The sequence below is a fragment of the Triturus cristatus genome, chromosome 6, assembly GCF_964204655.1.
Source record: "Triturus cristatus chromosome 6, aTriCri1.1, whole genome shotgun sequence".
Taxonomy (NCBI): domain Eukaryota; kingdom Metazoa; phylum Chordata; class Amphibia; order Caudata; family Salamandridae; genus Triturus; species Triturus cristatus.
In genome coordinates this window covers 1,773,836,740-1,773,846,525 of record NC_140589.1, presented here as the reverse complement: position 1 = coordinate 1,773,846,525, position 9,786 = coordinate 1,773,836,740, and the positions used below count along the sequence as shown (strand labels likewise).

The window sequence follows — 9,786 nt, the reverse complement described above, 5'->3', positions numbered from 1 at the left end:
AATGGTGAGTTGGAAAGGTATATGAGCACAGTAAAAAAAAAACACTGAAAATCAGTGTGGCACACAATGAGGACTGTAAATGGGCCGTCCACAATTGTGTCCAAAACTACTGAAGCTCACCCCATAACGAAGTATTTATCTGCATATCTGTTGTTTGGCCGAGTTGTCACAGATCTTGTCCCAGTGTCACTAAGAGCTACCTATTCCCTTCCACCAAGCCAGTCAACGTCAGTGGTTGCAGTATGTAAGCCTGAAAAGACATACCAAGTCTGTGGAAATGAAGATCGGAGAAAAGTTACTTTTGAAGAGTCAATAGGAGGTAAATTCCACACACATTTTGACTGAGTCTCCTGTATTGTGTGTAGAATGAAAGAAACTATGTCCAAGAGCTGGCCACACTCAATGTGTTATTCTTCGAGAATTAAAATGATCCCTCAGTTATTGAGTGATGCTGTGGAAGAACAGGTTCATGGTAGAGCTGATGTCAAATCGAGTAAATGGCCAAAGTTGCCTCACACTGGGCCTCCTAATCCTTTATCGTCAGATCCTCTTCGGGTCCCTGATGATGCGATACCCCATATGAGAAGTAAGGCCACAAATCCACAAGACAACAGGAGGATCTCTGTACAATATGAGACCAAAACCACATAACTTAAAGGATGTGAGACTGTGTATTGTGAGAGGACAATATCCTGTTTGCCATTTATTGTTTATATCCACATTGAGGAGGAGTAAGTGTGCCACTCAGCATGCACACCCAATATCCCACGCATACACACCCCTGACATGGGTGAGGCGTGTGGGTTATATAAAGTAAGAACTGAGTACTTGAGCTCAGTCCAGTGTATACGTTCAAACATAGTCCTTAGTAGTTACTGTGCTGCATCCTCCACCTTGCTAAATTTCTGGCATTACATTCACTTCGGAATAGTTAAATTGACAGCAGAAGGCTCCCCTGTGACTCCCACTCAAGAACTTGTGTTATCCTGTGATCCATAAATGACCACTTGAGGCCACCCACCCACCCCTGCTGCACATCCAGTGCTGATCAACCGTGTGCAGATAGCACACACCCCATGCTTTTTATACTGCCTTAAACTTCATGAATGCTTTAGTTTGAAGCAATTCGGTTTACTGGAACACAAGGATGAAATTAGGAAACATCACAGCACTGACCTCTTCTCCTATGTTTAATTCCCCAACAGTCACCAATTAGCTATTGAGGAAAACCAGTAAAGGCAAGGAGTGAAAAACACCAGAGAGTAAAGAGAGCTTTTGCAACTTTTTTTTTTTTTTTATAGCATTGATAGTGCCAAGAATCCCAAAGGGCAAGCCATGGATACTAGATGATTTCTCTGGCTAACCATAATCAACGTCCTTGCTGCAACAGCCACTCCCTAGGCAAACCCCTTCCAGCTGCTTCAGAAAGCATTTAATTTCATATCTGCAAGCTGCTCAGTCTCTCACACTACAGAGGATTATCACCTTCAGATAGCTGGCTTCAAATCCTACAGTGTACCACAAATCCCTATGAAATTTCTGGATACAGATCTTTATTTATTTTAATTTTTATGGGAATTTTTAAGTTAAACGTTCTAGGAAAGACCCAGATATTTTTTCTGAGTAAAAGGAGGCTTACTAACAGGTTAGTTCTAGTGGAAATGAGGTCCCGAGTTAGATATTTCCTACTGTAAATATTTTTCCTGATGGTTTAAAAGGATTAGAACGGCCAATCTATTGGCATCCATTAGCCACACAGGTCACTAACAATTGCCATTATCACAGTCTGCCTGTGTGAAGGATGCAATTGGATTGGAAGAAATATAGAATATCATTACATGAGAAAACCCAGAAGTTATTGGGGAAGTTCTACCCAACAAATTTTTTGAGAATTGAATGGATCACAGAACAAAATCTGTGAATTATCGAGGCATTTTTTGTTCCAATGTAACTTCTGTCACTTTTTTCTTATTTTAATATCTGAAAGTTGACACATGTTCAGTGGCACTCCCTGTTTAAGTGGTCAGTGACTACTAGGTTAGAAGACACTTTGAAATTGAGGGATAGATTCGTCATTGTTTGGAGGCTCTGGGTAAATGCAGGATGAAAAACGTAGGTTTCAGCCCAGGTTTCCAGAATACAGGTCTTGTGTAATCATGGTACATTTAAGCCAATATTCCTCTGTGCCTATATGCATTGTCCTAATTTGCTCCCCCTAAATATTCTAACTCTTTCCATGTAATCAAAGATTGCCATATATTAATTTTATTAGTGGCGGTAACATGCATTTTAAAGCATACATTATAGAATCAAGGCACTCCGTTATGGTAAGTGGTGCCTTAGATAACCATTTTTTACAGATTCCTCTCCTTGCCAACAGTATCAGATAGAACAACAATTTACTATTGGCAATTCTCAGATTCTCTGTTTCATTCTTGCCCCCAAAATGATTAGTCTAAGGCTTACCTTGATATCCACTCAGAGGATATCGACTATTGTCTTACCCACATCTTCCCAATATTGTTGGATCATGGGAAACTCCATAAAAATGTGAATTTGATCAGCCTTTTGTAAATTGCACTTCCTGCAATGCAAAAACCCATCTCCCCCAACTACAAAATCTTAATAGGCGTCCAAAACGCTCTAACAAAGGGAGAAAAGATGGTTTCTTCGTATAATAGGCAGGTTTGTCAGTTCTGTAAAGTGTATGCATTGATACTTGCCATAATTCTTTGGTCTACGACCTTGGCAAGTTTCTTCCCCATAGCTCCTCTGGCAATTCAAAGTCCCCATCCACAGTGTCCAGTAACAGCAGTACCACAACAAGACCTTTTTCTTCCTTGGATTCGCCATTACAGTTGTTTTTCCAAGTCATTGGTCTTCCAGTCCTTAATGGTCAAAACCCGGGACCAGCTTTTTTTTTTTTAGTTTAAAAGCTATTTGAAATAAAAAACAAATACAAAGAGTAAGTCATACGGATTATATTAAAACTAAAATAGCAAAAGATGAGAAGGCAAATACTAAACAAAGTAGAAAGCTATTTACATTTTGAAATTTTCATAGGGAGGGAGGGGAGAGAGGATAGAATATAATTCTACAACTGAAGATCCTGTATCATTACACAGTAATAATAAATAAAGAAATAGTTAACAAACCTAAAAACAATGTAATACTGAGAAATAACATAGAGTAAACAGCAGAGAAAATAATTTACGGAGGTTTAACATTTTCAGAACGTTTGAAAGATGGTAACTTACACAAATCGCTATTAGCAAGTGGATTGTAAGAGGAAGCAAAAGCAATGTCCAGTCTATTATAATGACAAACATTATTTCACCAAGACTTAACTGAAAGTTTAGTTGAGCATTTCCAGTTTAGTGTAACTTTCTGAAAAGCTAAAGCCAACATAAGGTCAAATAACCCTTTTTCATGCAAGAATAAACCCAAAGACTCTATCAAACTCCCTGCAAAAACATTAGATAAAGGCAAATTAAAGATTTTGATTATAAGAGACCATATATTCACGATCTTCCTTGCCCACCATGTGTGTTCCCCCCCCTCCCCAGGTTTTTTCTTCCCACGGTTCACAGTTAAATCCTCATCGGCAGTTCTGAAGCCGACTTACTCACCAAACGGAATAGATGATCAGAGACATTATAGGGGAAGCCATACACAGATAGAGGAGGAGAGGATATGCTAACCCTCGCTACCATTTGACACAAAGGTTCAGTCGCAGCAGGATACATTATAGTCCACTGGAGCAAAACAGTAGTAGATCTATGATCTAAGCTATGTCAATGTATTCGGAGGACTAGACAATCAATGTAATTGCCCTTTGTCAACAATGATGATACTTAAAAGTGACACAAAAGGTGGTTCATCTGTGAAATATCTGATGTATCTCATGGAATATTGTAATGCAAAACTCTAATAAAAAAATTGAAACAAAAAAAGAGACCATATATTCACCCAGAAGGAGGCTACACTGGGTCAGAAAAACAAATGATGCAGCAAATCAGCTAAAGGGGATTTACAGGACCTGCAGGAATTGTTACTAGTATGTGAACGTTTAGCTGTTGATAGGGGGGGTGAGATACAACCTATGATATAGAAAAAACATAGATTGAGAAGCGGATTTAGAGATTTGTAACGATCTTGCCCAGATCCTGTTCTAGTAGTTAACGCTCCTTACACAGCCCAAATCTGCCTCCCAGGCCAATTGCAAACTAGTTTTAGAGCAGGCAGGGTCTGGGGTGAAAAGATGTTTATAGATCAGGGAAGCTTTTGGAAACAACAACAACATTTTTAAGAGTGGATCTTCTGAGGATGCAGAGGCATTAAAAAAGGGGCGGCATAAGGGACAACTAAAATTAACTCCATAAAAGTTGAAAAGTTCTGCCAAATAGAGCGTGGACACTTAAATGTAGCTTGAAAATGAGGGAAAGAGCAAGGAGTCATACCATCAAACATATCTCGGACCAAAACTATTCCCCGGAGTCTCCAAGATTTCCAATATAAAGGTCTATTATTAATAGTAATAAGGCAGTTATACCAAAGAGGAGATTGTAGGAAGAATCTCTAGTGCAGATCGTTGGTTGACAATGAGGTCTTAATAAGGAGCATGTGTGACGAAATAATGGAAGAGACATGATATTTGCTTTTGCAATAAATGCAAGAATTTCTTTTACAGAAAAAGGTGCGTGCAAAGAACATTCCACTCTAACCCATAAAGGTGAAAAAGGGGAGATGTCTGTAAGAAGCCATTTAGATGCTTGCTTCAGGCAAAAAGCCTTATTGTAAAGTCTGAAGTCAGAAAAGTTTACTCCCCGTTAGACTTTGGTTTCCTGAGATGTTTCAGGGTAATTCTAGCCTTCTTATCGTGCCATAAAAATTTGAGAGAAGGCAGTCAATTATTTGAAAATACATGGAGGAAATGTAAATGGGTAGCATTGAAAGAATGTACAAAAAAATTGGGGTAATCATCATCTTAATGGAATCAAGACGATCCCAACATGAAAGAAAAAGAGAGTTCTAGGAGGATATACGATCAAAACCCTCCTTCGTATTGATTTTAACCGAGTCTAATATGGAATTATTGACCAAATTGCTAAGTATTTCATTTTAGAATTATTCCATCGGAAACCAGTCAAATCAAAATGTTATTTAAGACAAAATGTGGTAATGGGCAGTATTTATGTCTTATCGGGATTGATTTTGTAACCAGAGACCAAAGAAAACTCTTGCAATAAAGAGGGAATAGAGGTTTCAGAATTAGAAATGAAAAGCAAACTATCGTCTGCATAAGTTGATAACTTCAAATGAGAATCTCCATAAAGAAATTCAGAGATAGAAGCATTTTGATGGATACAGGACAAAAAGAGTTCAATAGGTAAAACAAATAAGAGAGGAGACAGGGGACATCCTTGATGTACACCTCGCTATAATGGAAAGAATTGAGAAATAAGACCATTAATTAAGACAGAAGCACTGGGGGTCATATAAAGCAAAGAAATAAGAGAGATACATTTGGGACCAAAACAATGCCAGTGAAGAGCTTTAAATAAAAATGACCAGTCAACTTTATCAAATGCCTTCTCTGCATCGATAGAGACTGCAGCTAAAGAATAGGAAAGAGTGGAAGCCTTATTTAGGACGTTAAAAAACAGCAGAGAGTTTGCAGATGTTAATCCACCTTTAACGAAGCCACGTTGCTCTGGCCCAATTAGAGCGGGGAGAAGAGGTTTGTGTTGTAGAGCAGGTAGTTTAGCAAAGATTTTATATTCGACATTTATAAGGGATATAACATAACATAGCGTGTATTTGTAAAGCGCACGTTCACCCCAAAAGGGTCTCTTGGTGCTGAATAACAGATGTTTATTGTTACCCAACTCAATGGTAGTCATTTTATTGACCTCAGATGGATGAAAGGCTGAGTGGGCCCCCCGGAATTCGAACCTGTGACCATGAGGTTGTACACAGGCACCTGCAAAGAATGCATTAGTCCACTGAGCCACCAGACCCGGCATATAGGGCAGTAGTTCTTACATAATTTAGGATTGCGGCCTTCCTTATGGATTTAGCATATTGTGGCTCCTAAAAAAGTACCATCTGCCTTGCCAATAGTACAAAAGTGTTGGAAAAGATGCAAAAGTTTTGGAAGTAGTAAGTTTGAAAAGTGTAAATAAAATTCTACCGTAAATCCATCTGGACCCGGAGTTTTCTCTTTTTTAAGAAGGCTCAAGGATTTAGATATTTCTGTAATTGATAAATCCAACTCAAGAGCATCGAAGTCAAGATTTTAATTTGAAGAGGGGATAGATTGTGCAAGAGAGGTGTAGATTAGAGAGTTAGATGCAGGGGATTCCGGTGTATATCAAGTTTTATAAAATGTCACATTCTTCTAAGATATTTTCCTTCTGACGTTTGAATGAAATCTATTAATAAGCGTTCTTTTTGAGCTTTGAGTTAATTAGCCAACAGTTTGCCTACTTTATTTCATCCACCATAATAATGGGCACTACTGCATAGAAGAATAGATGAAGCGTTGTCTGTGGTTAATTTGTTAAAATCTAGCTTTGCACAAACAAGTTCCTCTAAAGTAGAGCCAGAAGAGTAAGAATAAAATTGATGCCTTAGACGTTTGATGTTGGCTAATAAACTATTATATCATGATTAAGTGATTTTTTTTTCTTCTTTTTCCTGGAAACAAAAATTTATAATGAAACCACGGGCAGTGTCCTTGAATGTATCCCAAATCACTGAGGGGCAAGAAGTTGGATCTACATTTAATGAGAAAAATTCCTCAGCAAAAGAAATTAAGGCAGAGGAGAAAAACGGATCTTGTAAGAGAAAATTATTAAACCTCCATCTAGAAGATCTGGGCTGTGGTCGGAGTAAATCAAAATCCGCAACAACTGGGGCATGATCAGAAATTACAATTGGTTCAATTGAAGAGGAAATGAGATTCTGGGATGAAGCTTTGGAGAGAAATATGTAATCTAACCGAGTGAGAGAGCCATTAGGAGGGAGAAAAAAGAACATTCTGTTACATCTAGGTTACATAAACGCCAAGCATCAACAAGGTGTGTCTGACAAATTGTGTTATGAAATTGTTTGTGAGCCTTATGAGAGATAAAATGAACTTGGGATTTATACTGGATAATTGTTTTTGTAATATTAGGCCACAAAGAATAGTCCGGTTGAGTCGGACCATAAACATTAATTACAGTCAAAGATATATTTTTAACAAGTAACTTAACTAATAACCATCTACCTTCCAAATCTATGTCTTGAGAAACATCAGAACAATTCAACTTTTTATGACATAGGATAATTGCACAATTTTTCTTATTGGAGGTAGGAGAAACAAGGACTAAACCAAACCTACTCTGTTTCTTGTAACATAACTAAATCTGGCTTATAGGAGGCTAAATGAGATAGTATTCTCTGCCTTTTTAGGAGGTTAATGAAGCCTTTCACATTCCAAGATATAATTCTGAATGTATAAAAATGGAACGATATGTGAAGTAACATGATCAACAGTAATAACTAAAGGGAGATGAAACTGTGAAAAAGGGAGAGAGAGCTGTGAAAAGAAAGGTAATATAGAAGGAAAAAGGAAAGGGTGATAGGACGTTAAGAGAAGACCGTACATGCCAACAGCTGACAAAATATGTGACTAAAAATGAGAATAAAAGAGGACTGACAACTGTAAAGCGTACCATCAGGGGGGAACAGGAAGAGAGATACAAAGAGTGGCAAAACACAAATGAAGACTAGAATCCTAACAAAGGTTCAAGTTAAATCTCATATGTGGTGTGAGATACAAAATAAAAATGCCAAAGAATTAGGGCTAAAAAATAATGAAGTCTAGAGAAAGAGAACAGAGAGGAGAAAAAAGTAGAAAAGTATTTTAAACAAGTGATATCCCCACAGGTTTGAATTGTATATATACATAAAATGTATCAATAAGACAATAATAATAGAAACAGTAAAACACTGATGGCGCTCAACAAGTTACAAGAACAACCATACAGACAATATGCTATGTATACATAAAAAGTGGCTGAGGAAAAAATACATATATGTGGTGTAGACAAAACTAAAATAACACATAACAAAAATGTGTCCTCTTCAATTAGGACCACATGTAGGTGTCAACAGCATTTTGATCATATTAGAATTCGATGGTCACCATCAGGACAAACAATAATGAATGACAGAACGTCCAATAGGGAATACGATAAAAATCTAAAAGTGAACAAAGGGGTATCAAACATTGTTGTATGTGCCAGGGTCACATCATAGCACTAGATGAAAAAATTACTTATAGAAGGGAATCATTTAAAGAGTAAGAGTTATCCCAGAGATCAATGAAGTAAATAGGTGCTCATTAATAAAGCATGAACACCCCTAGAAAGAGAGTGCTAAATAAGGACCAAAGATTGAACATTTATAAAACATATATAGTCCCCAATACCAAAATAGTGAGATTAATCACCTATGAACAATGAATCCGCAGCATGGATGTAAATGTCTGTCAAGAACTTCCATTCAGGGAGCTTCAAACCAAAAATAATGAGGCGCTCTCTATAAATACATGAAAGGCCGAAATTAAACACTTCCTGCACCAGACCACATCGTTTTTTATTGTTTGAGACTCTGCTTCAAAAGGTACTCACTGTCGCCAATATTTTTCAACTCGTGTATATATGTGTCCCCAAGGATCACAACATAGCAACACCAAATAGCCAATTGCTTTATGAGCTCTTCCACGGGGCAAGTGAGGGTAAAATTAAACAAATATAGTCCAGGGTTATGATGACTATACAGCGAGTATCACAAAATTATATCATAATCAAGAGGAAAAAAACTTTACCTGCTCGATCAACGATCCAATCAATAGAAGTGGGCAATACCAAATAACCTATTAGTTCATGAACAGGACCACTAATCGAACAAATTTGTGGATGCGGGCGGCACCAGATAGCCAATTAGTTCATGGACAGATCCACCAGTCGAGTCAAGTGAGGCTAAAAATTAACCACTATAGTTAAAATTATAATGACTGACCCGCAAGTGTCTCAAGATAATGTCGAAAACAAAGGAAAAACTTTACCTGTTATTTCTACGAGCAAAACAATCAATGCAGGCCATAATCTCAATTTAGGGTCCCCCAATGCAAGCCAAACTGCAAGGGAACAAGAAAAACTTATTTTGAAATGTCCGGTAGCAGAAAACTGATACTATCCCACATACAGTGGGGAACACTAATGTACACGCTTACCTTCCCCCGCTAGAAATTGATCAATGAAGCCTGTAAAGAAACCGTCCGGGCAAGATGCTGGAAAGTGCACAGAATAGGCTACGTCTCAGCAATATAACGTCATACGCCGGTCCAAGGCAGCAGTATAGAAAGGGGACTGTGTTCATTCACAACCAGTCATCTATATGTATCGTAACGTCAGACGCCAGGCAATGGCTTAAGTATAAAAAGAGGACTGTCTGATTTATGAGACAATCACCTTTAGACATAGCTATTTGCCGTATCGGCCACAGAGGCATCGGAAGGAACCTCAACAGGTATCAACCAACTAAATCAAACCAAGCAAGCAAGTGCAAAAGAGTAGTGCACAGAAATTGAAAATGAAAACAGTAACAAAAGTGATAATAATGAAAAATCAAGAAATAAAGTGAAAAGTGAATAAAAATGCTTAGTAATAGCACAATATTTTAAATAACAAGAGCAACCTATATGTCCCTGTAAACCGGGTAAGTACAAAGTAC

The 9,786-nt window shown here is 37.7% G+C and overlaps 1 long non-coding RNA gene across 1 annotated transcript; it reads right to left on the bottom strand.

The window, feature by feature from the left end:
- Window positions 1–2,753: 2,753 nt before the first annotated feature.
- Window positions 2,754–9,364, bottom strand: LOC146821976 (uncharacterized). The gene is made up of 3 exons (XR_014962797.1): window positions 9,287–9,364; window positions 9,119–9,190; window positions 2,754–2,936 (listed from the first exon to the last, which is right to left on the bottom strand). It is a non-coding gene; the product is annotated as an uncharacterized LOC146821976 (long non-coding RNA).
- Window positions 9,365–9,786: the final 422 nt, after the last annotated feature.